Source organism: Triticum aestivum, chromosome 5D (genome assembly GCF_018294505.1).
Source record: "Triticum aestivum cultivar Chinese Spring chromosome 5D, IWGSC CS RefSeq v2.1, whole genome shotgun sequence".
Classification (NCBI taxonomy): Eukaryota; Viridiplantae; Streptophyta; class Magnoliopsida; order Poales; family Poaceae; genus Triticum; species Triticum aestivum.
Window position 1 is genome coordinate 303,545,934 of NC_057808.1, and position 9,653 is coordinate 303,555,586.

The 9,653-nt window shown below is 54.3% G+C and overlaps 1 long non-coding RNA gene across 2 annotated transcripts; it reads left to right on the forward strand.

Annotated features, from left to right (window-relative positions):
- Window positions 1-5,258: 5,258 nt before the first annotated feature.
- LOC123121350 (uncharacterized) lies at window positions 5,259-9,214 on the forward strand. Of its 2 annotated transcripts, XR_006459676.1 has the most exons (3): window positions 5,259-6,146; window positions 7,280-7,710; window positions 7,848-9,214. It is a non-coding gene; the product is annotated as an uncharacterized lncRNA (long non-coding RNA). The 2 variants fall into 2 exon arrangements; XR_006459675.1 differs by having other exon boundaries at window positions 5,259-7,710.
- The last annotated feature ends 439 nt before the right edge of the window (window positions 9,215-9,653 follow it).

Sequence of the window (9,653 nt, forward strand, 5' to 3'; positions counted from 1 at the left end):
CTAGTTGTTTATCTTGCTTAGCATAAGCTGTTGGTGCACATAGGTGAGCCTAGTTGTTGTAGGTTTTGTGCTTGACAAATTAACCGCTAGGTTTATTCCGCATTTGTTCAAGCCTAAACCGTAATTATTTTAAAGCGCCTATTCACCCCCCCCTCTAGGCGACATCCACGATCTTTCACCGGCCATGGGAGGCGGGAGCAGGCGGTTCTGACGGCGCTGGTTTGGGCGGCTGGGGCAGGAAGATCAGAGACTGAAGAAGCACGATTGCCTTTAGATTGACATCTAACGGTGTGACGCTGGTAGAGTCGTTTGTTGACTAAGTTTCTTTTTTGAGAAACCTTGTGTACGCATGAACTTAGTAGGCCCACAAGTCAGCCTCCAAATCCGCGGCAGACAACATAGAGCCTATTTGCTATTTTTTAATAATTTGCAGCCCATTTGCTAATTCTTAAGTAATTTATTACAGCCCATTTTCTGCCCAGGACCACGGTCAAAAAGTTCAACCTTATTTTGCATATTTCGGTGGACTCCGAACTGTTGTGTCGGTGGGAAACGACACCTATGGGATCACGAGGATCCCTTCTGCGGTTGCGGGGCACGGGATTGTGAGAAGAGCAGGATTAGTAACCAGCACAAGGACCGTTTTCCGAGGTTCGGGCCGCGAGGAACGCGTAAAACCCTAGTCCTGCTTTGGTGGATGTATTGAGTGTTTCTGAGCTCTTGAACTAGCTACGGTGGCTGCGTGGTTCCAAAGAGCTGAATCCCTCTCCAGTACGCTTTGGGCCTCCTTTTATAGTCGAAAAGGGGCTGCCACAGTGGCACACAGGAGGTGGAAAGGTCTACAGTGCTATGAGCTTATTGATCGTATTACAGGACAAGGCGCATTTAATGCGTAGCTCAAGTGTCCTCTTGCTTTATTGGGGACAGGAGCGAGGCCCGTCCCGTCCGTCGCCGCTCCTCCTCGCTTCGACACGCGCCCTGGCCAGCGATGCATGCGACGCCATGTAGGCAGGCAAGCAGCTGAGGTGGCGCGGTGGTGGAGCCTTCACGAAGATCTGCATGCCGCCACGCAGGCGTGTGCTGAGTTGGCCTGGAAGCTGCATGTTGCCATGCAGGTGCCTGCCCAGCTGGTTGGGCTGGCAGCTGCATGCGAACGGTGGTGGAGACTTGGTTGGTGCGGGCCTGGCAGTGGCCCCGCTGACGCCCTTGGCAAGGGTCTTGCCGGGTGGCCCGGCAAGGGTCTTGCCGTGGCATGCTGTCGTCCCCGGCAAGGATCTTGCCGGGGGTCTTGTGGGTTTCCTCGGCAAGAATCTTGTCGAGGATCGTTGCCTTCCAATCCTCATCTGATCTTGAATATTCTTTGTCTTCACAAAGATCTGTATGCCACCATGGAGGGGCCTCCCGAGCCCTGGCGCAACGTGGTTGATGGTGTTGGAGACCGTGGGTTCGAGGGTGGCTCACTCCGCTGGTGTGGGCGAGCCGCCCCGGCAAGGGCCTTGCCGGGGCTGCTGAGGCTGCCCCGACAAGGGTCTTGCCGGGGAAACCTGCTTCGTCCATCTGCTCTCTGTGGTCTCGGTCTCTGGCGTTGCGTTGATTGCTTTTGCGGCTTCGCCTCCTCCCTTTTGCCCTGCTAAGTGTGGCTTCGGCCCGTGGCTCTGACTGCCCGCACACAAGTAAGGGGTACAAAGAAGTGCCCCTACTTTAGTACACCGACAGGAGCCCCCGGGCCTGGGCCACACATAGGCGCGACGCGTTGTTGGGCCAGGCCCAAACTGGTTCGCGGGCAGGCATGGCGGTTTTTACCGCAGTAACTTTCCGTCCGCTGCGCTTCCCCACGACCTGCACTGCGTGGGGAAGGTCATGCGTTACGTGGGGGGCATGCGCGGGGCGGATTTCGCATGCATGCGTCGTGTCACAGTTAATGGGAAAGGAGGCGGCCCGTGCCTTCCCCGTAAAAAGGAATAACCGCGGGCGCGCTGCTCTCTTTACCCCTTCCATGCGTCTTCTCCAATCTTGGAACCGCCGCCCCCTTCCTTCCTCCTTCTCGAGCCCCCCGTCTTTGTCCACCGTCGCTGCGCTTCCGCCATCCTCTGCCCTCTTGCTTCTCGCAGCCGCCATGGCGCCCAAATCCACCAAAGGCAAGGGAGTGGCCAAAGATGACGGGGCGACGGAGCAGCCGCAGAGCGAGCTGGTGGTGCGACGGGCGCAGTTCGCCTACTTCCCTTCGACGATCGACGTGTTCGAGCTCCGGGAGTTCTTCAAATCTCCGTGGGGGGTGAAGACGGGGGGAGAAACGACGGGGCATCCAGCCACACGCGTCATCCCCGCCTGTGCCGAGGCCGCCCCAAATCGGTACCCCTTCTTTGTCGACTACTTCTCCTGCGGGCTCTGTCCCCCCTTCTCTGATTTCTTCAACGATGTTATGCACACCTACGGCTTCTGCCTTCTGGATTTCACTCCGAATGCCGTGGCGTGCATGGCTCTCTTCGCGCACCTCTGCGAAGGCTTCGCCGGGGTGCACCCCAACGCGGCGCTCTTCCGCCACTACTTCTCCCCTCGGATCCAAGCGGGGGGCGCCATCTCCGGTTGCGTCGCCTGGATTCCGAGGGCCAAGGGGACATACCTGGAGGGCACCATGAAGGAGAGGTGGGAAGAGTGGCGGGGCCGGTGGTGCTGGATTGAGGAGGAGGACCCGCCAGCATTCTGCGAGGTTCGCCGGGAGCCGCCGGTCCGTGGAAACGACTGGGGCGATGTCGACGCCGACGACGAGAAGCTCACGACTGCCACCACTAGGATCCTTCGGCTCACCGAGGCCGGGCTCACCCTCGAAATGATCGGGCGGACTTCATCCGCCGCCGAATCGCTCCTCTGCACAACAAGGGGAGGCCGGCCTGGCTTTTTACGAATGCTGCTGACATCATGAGGCTCCGCCCCGGCCTCGACCACAACCCGACGGTGCTGAGGCACGCCCATCTCTGCCAACGGATCTTCCAGCTTGAGGTCAAAAAAGACGGCGAGGTTGAGCGGTCCAGCAAGGCTGCGAGGGCTGCCGCGAAGGCCGACAAGGTTGCCAAAGAGCCCGTTTTCAAGTTGCCGGCGGGAGTGGTCCCGTTGTGCAACAATTCTCGCCGGTCCGACATCATCGCCATGATGCCGGACTTCAATGCGCACGGCCTTGACCCGAGCTGCGTCGAGCCGGACGAACTCCAGGTGCAGGAATTCTTCGATACCTTGCACGAGGGGTACGTCACCGCTGAGTCGCGGCTCATCCAGGATACCTCCGAGGCGAAGCTGGACTACATCGCCGCCAGGGTGGCGGAGGCGGAGCTCGCCAGGGAGGCCGGCAGCGCCGGCGGCGTGGAGGACAAGGCCGCGGTGGAAGCGGAGGAAGAAGAGCTTGCCCAGTGGGCGGCGGCCGCTGGGGAGGCCAGCGGCGCCGGCACCGGGGCTCCCCTCGTCGAGGACGTGGTCGATGAGTCGTCGTCGGAGGAGGACGGGGGGGAGGAGACCGCGACCGCCGACCCTCCAGTCACTGGAAGAGGGCGAGTCCTGCGGTGGGCCACCTCCGGCCGGGCCGCGCAGCTGTGGCAGGCCCAGGAGACGTCTGCGCGCCATACGAGGGCTGCGGCGACGAAGAAGGCGGTGAAGGCCGTGGCGGCGAAGAAGAAGGCATCCGCTTCTTCGTCGTCCAAGCGTGCCCAGACGCCACCGCCTCCCCCCTCGCCGGCAGACGTTGGCGCGGGGATCGCTTTTGACTTTGGACCCCTTAGCCCGGAGAGGAAGAGGAAGGCTGCAGAGGAGGAGGAGGAGGAGGAGGAGGAAGAGTAAGCTCTGCTTTTCCCCTGCTCTTCTTTTTTGCTTTCTCCATTTCCTCAAATGGTGCCGCCCATTCTGAATCATCTTCATCCCGCAGGGACGTGGAGACGCTGGCCCAAAGGGCGAAGAGGGCCAGGACTTCGACGCGCGGCCAGCCCCCGGCAGGCACCTCCGGCGCGCCACTAGTGGTGTTGAGCAGCCCGGACAGCAGCCCCCGGCCCAGCCCCCAGCGTGAGTCCATCACCCGTCCTTCGTCGACGTGCGCTAGGGGTATGATACTTTGGTACTGACCATGCCATGGATGTAGGAGGGGAGCAGCAGCAAGGGGAGCCACGGAGGGCTTCTCCCAACGCGCCGCCCCCATCGACCACGCCGCCCCGAGGGGCGTCCCCGGCATGTGTACCAAGCACCGAGCCCATGCACACGGAGGAGGAGAACGCAGGCGCCGGTGGCTTCGCCTCGACGCCGGACCTTGGCGGAGAGGGGACTTCTGCTTCTCGGCTTGGCGCGGGTAAGCCACTCGCTTTCCGTTTCTGCTCGCGCTCTTTCTTTCTTGTTTTTTTACTGGCTTTTGATCTTGGCCCCACCCTATCTCCTTCTTGGCACTCAGACTTCCCCTCGATGGACCCAGAGGACGTCGATACCGTCATCGAGGATGTCGCTAAGGACGCCGCGGCGCAGGCCGAGAAGATCGCCGCCGAGGAAAGTGCCAAGGGCGCAGCTGAGGACGCCGCCAAGGGGCCCGCCGGGGAGGCCGGCAAGGCCGTTGCCGAGGAGGAGGAGGTGGATGACCAGCCCTCCTCCTCCGCTGCCTCCGGCTCCGGCAGGTACCTGAGGGTGGGTGATGACTTGTTCGTCCACCTCCCAGGCGCGTCGAGCACCAGGGCTCCCATCGAGGGAGAGGTGTTTGACGACAAAGTGCTTGCCGCCGTCGGGCTCGAGGTCGTTGACGAGCCGGGCGTTGGTGGCGACGGCTCCCAGGAGGAGCGGCTGCTCCAGGCCATGGGCGCCAGCTTTCGGAAGCTCCAGGCGCTCCACCGCGCCCGTTTGGACAAGGCCAAGTCCAGGACGGCGGTGGTGGAGAAGGCGGAGGCGGACCTCCAGGGGCGCGTCGCCGAGGCGCAGGACTGGTTCCGCCAGGCTCAAGACGAGTTGAAGGCCGCCCAGGGCGAGCTGGCCAAGCGTGACGTGGAGCTCACCAGGAGGTCTCTCCTTGTGGTTACAAAAGAAGTGATTTGGGACCCTAAAAAAGTGATTTGGGGAAGAAAACCGTCCTAGGAGCGCTATCCATGGGCAGGCCCAAAGAAGCTATTTATCCTGGTCGGCCCAGCCCAACGATAACTGGAGACTCGTCTAGCCCATGGTCCAAATACCATCGGCTTACTGATCTCTACTATTATAAAGGGGGATCGACGTCGTGATGGTTCGACCTCCCCTCTAGTTCGACCACCTCCTTCGATTCCCCCGCCTCCTACGACAGCCATCGCGCGGAGTCCCCGCACGCGAAAAAATCGGATCGCCTCCCCCACCACGCCTCGCATGAACGACAAAACCACGAACGCACATCCCACCTCCAACTCCTCCAAATCCCTCGTTGTCCATCCCGTGGCTCTCCGGAGAGGAATCGCCGCCGCCGACCTTCTTAGCGAACTTGAGCAGCAGCACACGGTGGATCCTCGCTCTTGCCATCTCATCTCGTCCTCACCGAGTCTAGGAGAAAGCTCGACGAGAAGGAGCGCTTCGTTGACGGGGGGAGGGGCTGAGGCAGGACGCTATGATGAAGGCCGCCATGTCGGCGAGGCCGACCATTCGCGCCTCGCGGCCGTGCAAGGTGAGGAAGAGGAACAACTCCAATCTCCGTGGGCGGGCCGTCCAGGAGGAGGATGAGGTGCTGCCGATCTCAGTGATTGCAGAGAGGTTGGAGGAGGAAGACCAAAGACGTCGATGTACCGATTGCCCTGGGCGACGATCGCTACCCTGCCTGGATCGCCTTCGCCTATGCTTCCTCCTCTCACCTGCTCATGGACCTGTGAGCGACCTTTCTTCCTCCCTCATGGTGCGATCTATGTTTTTTATTATGCGGGGAGTGTGATCTATGTTCTCTGGTTCAAAATTGTGTTGGTCTGGTCCGAAGTAAGAGAAGCGACCTTGGAAGGAAAAGGAGCCTTTGCACGCTAGCAGCCGGGAGTTTCCGTGGCAACGAGTGTGTACTCTGATCGGTATTGGTGTGATTGTTTTATTCTCATTTGACTATGTGCGTGGTGTCCTATTCAGTCTGCCATGGAGTAATCAGATGACAGTGAAGGAGCGTGGTGGAGGAATCATGTGAGGTTTGTACACAAAGTTGTATTTATTTACTCAGTTTATGATTAGGATTTTCTTAGTTACATGAGAATTCAGTTGCCAGATTCATGTTTTACGAGTTAGGATAGATAATTTAAGCTAAGTTTATTAGCTGAAACTATAGTTCTGGTATGAAACTGGCAATGGAATTTGCACTTTGGCAGTCACTACGTTAGTTACTCTACTTTGAGCATATGTGTTATTGATTCTTCTCATGGACTGCACTCATAGACCAATAAAATGTGTTGATCAATTCTTCTATGTGCGTTGGAAGAGAATGACCGATTCAGTCAAAAATGTATCCAAAATTGATTTCCTGTTCTTTGCACCCAGTTCATTTCCTGGATCAATTGGGAAATAAATCCATAGTTTTAAACAATAAAAAGGCCTGATAGACAACAACTCCTCTTTTTATTAGATCTTTAAAGTTCCTGGACAGAATGTTCTGAAACATCTTCGTGTTACCGGACATGTCTACGAAATTTATGAAGGATACTTGTATGATCCTGGATCAAGCTATATAAACCACTAGCATATATAAATTTCTGAAACTCAGATGGATCAAGTCTGGTAGCAGAGTAGCTAGCGAAATAGCTCAAATCGGGGCACTGATTGATCGACTAGCAACACACACGCACACGAAAGCTGATGGTATAGCAGCCACTGGCATGCAACGTACATGTTGTTTATGTTTCTTCAACTCATGATGATACAACCTAGGAACTACTTGCGTTTATACAAGCTATAATAGCACTTGACTAAGTACAATTAGCAATCACTGCTTAACTTTGACAATAGTGGGATCTTTAGGCAACCAGATTAGAGGACTAGCTAGCCCACTATTTTATCCAGATTCATTGTGCTAACTGCTAACTGAAGAAGTTCTGAGCTACTCCCTCCGTCCCATAATGTAAGATGCTTTTTGGCACTAATGTAGTGTCAAAAGACATCGTACATTATGGGACGGAGGGAGTATCATCTAACTTCGCTATTATAGATTTATTTTTATAGCCCATGTTTTGCTTTTCCCACATATTGAACATTTTATGGAATGAACGCATTTAGCTGGAGGGGTTATTAGGGTCATGAATGTTGTTTCAATTTTTTTCGGATAATGAAGGTTCTAGATCCTCAAAAGACTGATCGCGCATTTGTGGAGAATAGTGGGACAACTAGCAAGGTTGGATCAGCGTTGGCGACCAACAACAATGGTGACGGACGTACAAGTTTATTGTCCCGTGGCAACGCACGGACACTCAACTAGTATATATAGAAGGGGCTTGACCTACTCGCAACGCCGCCGCATTTCTCCAACCCTCTCACCGCTTCCTCACCACCTCCGAAAGCTCAGCAGGCCATGGCTGGATAGACAAGCATGTCCGCTGATCGAGCAGCTTAAGCCCTCCATGCCCTGCGCTCGTGCGTGATTCACATCTATGACTGCACAGCAGAGTTTCTTGTTCTGAAAATTCGGAATTAGTTCGCGTTCCGAAGGCTCCAGATCTGAAGTTAGGAATTGGAGGCTCAGAGAATTGCATATTACTGCTACAGGTATGGACTTTTGGGGTTTTCTTGTTCCCGTCAAAAGATTGCAACTTTCGCATCCTTTTATCTCTCTATTACAGTATTCCCGATGTATTCAAGTCTCGTCAATTAATTCTATTGTATTTTATCTCTTTGGGACTCAGGGTATTCGAGGATTAGTTGGTTCGATGGGTCGCAAGTTTCTGAATATGGTCCTGCACGAGTATGGCAGTAGAATGTATTCGCTGTGCCGCATCAAGCTCTCCACCCATCTCTTCTATCCGACAGCAAAAGACGCAACAACAGCCCATGAAGATGCAAATGCAAGGAAGAAGAAGCATGGGGGATGGCCATCAACGATCTCGAGCTGCAAGCGCCCGCCAAGTACTTTGGTCAACTTCTCGGTGCCACCCAGCACTGCTGCCGCCAGTAACATGCGTTTCTTCTCCCTCCTGCCTGAGCAGGGAGAGTCCTCTGTCATGTTCACAGACCCTTCTTGCAACTCCTCAGTCTACGATATGGACATGAAGTCTTTCGTTCTGCAAACCGTATGATTCCATCACCGTGTCCATTAGGAACCGATGCAGCAGCGGCAATTTCTTGGACCACGAAGATGATCACGGCCTCTACGTCATGAACAGCTTGGACGACAGCTTTGAGTTCTTCAATTACTGCAAGGTTGGCTTATCTACCTATCCGTTACTGTACAATAAGTGGTACTGGAGTCCTCTGCCGTCTCCACCGTCCCGCACCAGTCCTCTTGTTGCAGCGGCGGTGATTGACAACTCCACCATATGCGCGTCATCCAAGAACGGCACATACACCTTTGATATTTCGAGGGAGGTGTGGAGCCACACTGGCAGCTGGGTGCTGCCCTTCCACCGCGCAGCAGAGTATGTCCCTGAGCTTGGACTCTGGTTCGGCCTCCAGGCCCCTGGCACCTGGCAAAATCGCTTATGTGCATTGACCTTTCATCCTCTGCCATGGCGGAATCTGCTCCTTCACCCCTGCATGATTGGGAATACCTCGATCTCCTGCCTGATGAGTTGCTGCCGGTGGGGCGTGCCTTGGTGAACCTGGGCTCAGGCAAGTTTTGCATCGCCACCCACTGCAGGAAGAACAGGTCTGAACACCAGGAGGAGGACGAGTTGGAGAATATTAGGAGTTTGGGTGGAAATGGGGGTGTGCAAACTCTCTTGACTGGCGTGGAGGTGGTCCGCTGCGCCGACGGGCTCCAGCTTATCCACCACAAGTCCCAACGTTACAACATTGAAAACTTAAGTATCCACTGCGTGCTCTGACTCGTTTTATTACCTGCCCGATCATCCCAATCTGAGCCATGTACTCCCTCTGTAAACAAATATAAGAGTGTTTAAATCATTAAAATAGTATTCTAAACACTCCTATATTAGTTTACGGAGGGAGTACTAGTTAGCTTTACCTAGTGGCTGGATGCATCACTCTGTTATGATTACCTGTAAGTCGGGACTGACAAAATAATACTCTTACTATTGTTTGCTGTTGATGCTCAGGGCCGGTCCTGAGATTTTGGGGGCCTGGGGCGAAACTAAAAATGAGGGGCCCTTAATATATGTATATATATATATATAGTTTTGACGGAGGCTATAGGCCTATTGATATAATCGTCATAGCAACTATAGTAGATATAAGCGTATATATATTACCAACAAACATTACAGTAAATTTGCCTACCAAAAATTTAATAATAATTCCGAAATCAGTATTCATATGAAATTGTTTATACACACAATGTTGAAATAAAGAAATTTTGCATCAAAAGTACCCCCTCTTTTCGTAAATATAAGTATTTTTTAGAGATTCAAATAGAGACTACATACGGAGCAAAATGAGTGAATCTACACTCTAAAATATGTTTATATACATATGTATGTAGTCCGTATTGAGATCGCAAAAAAAGACATATTTAGAACGGAAGGAGTACGACAAAC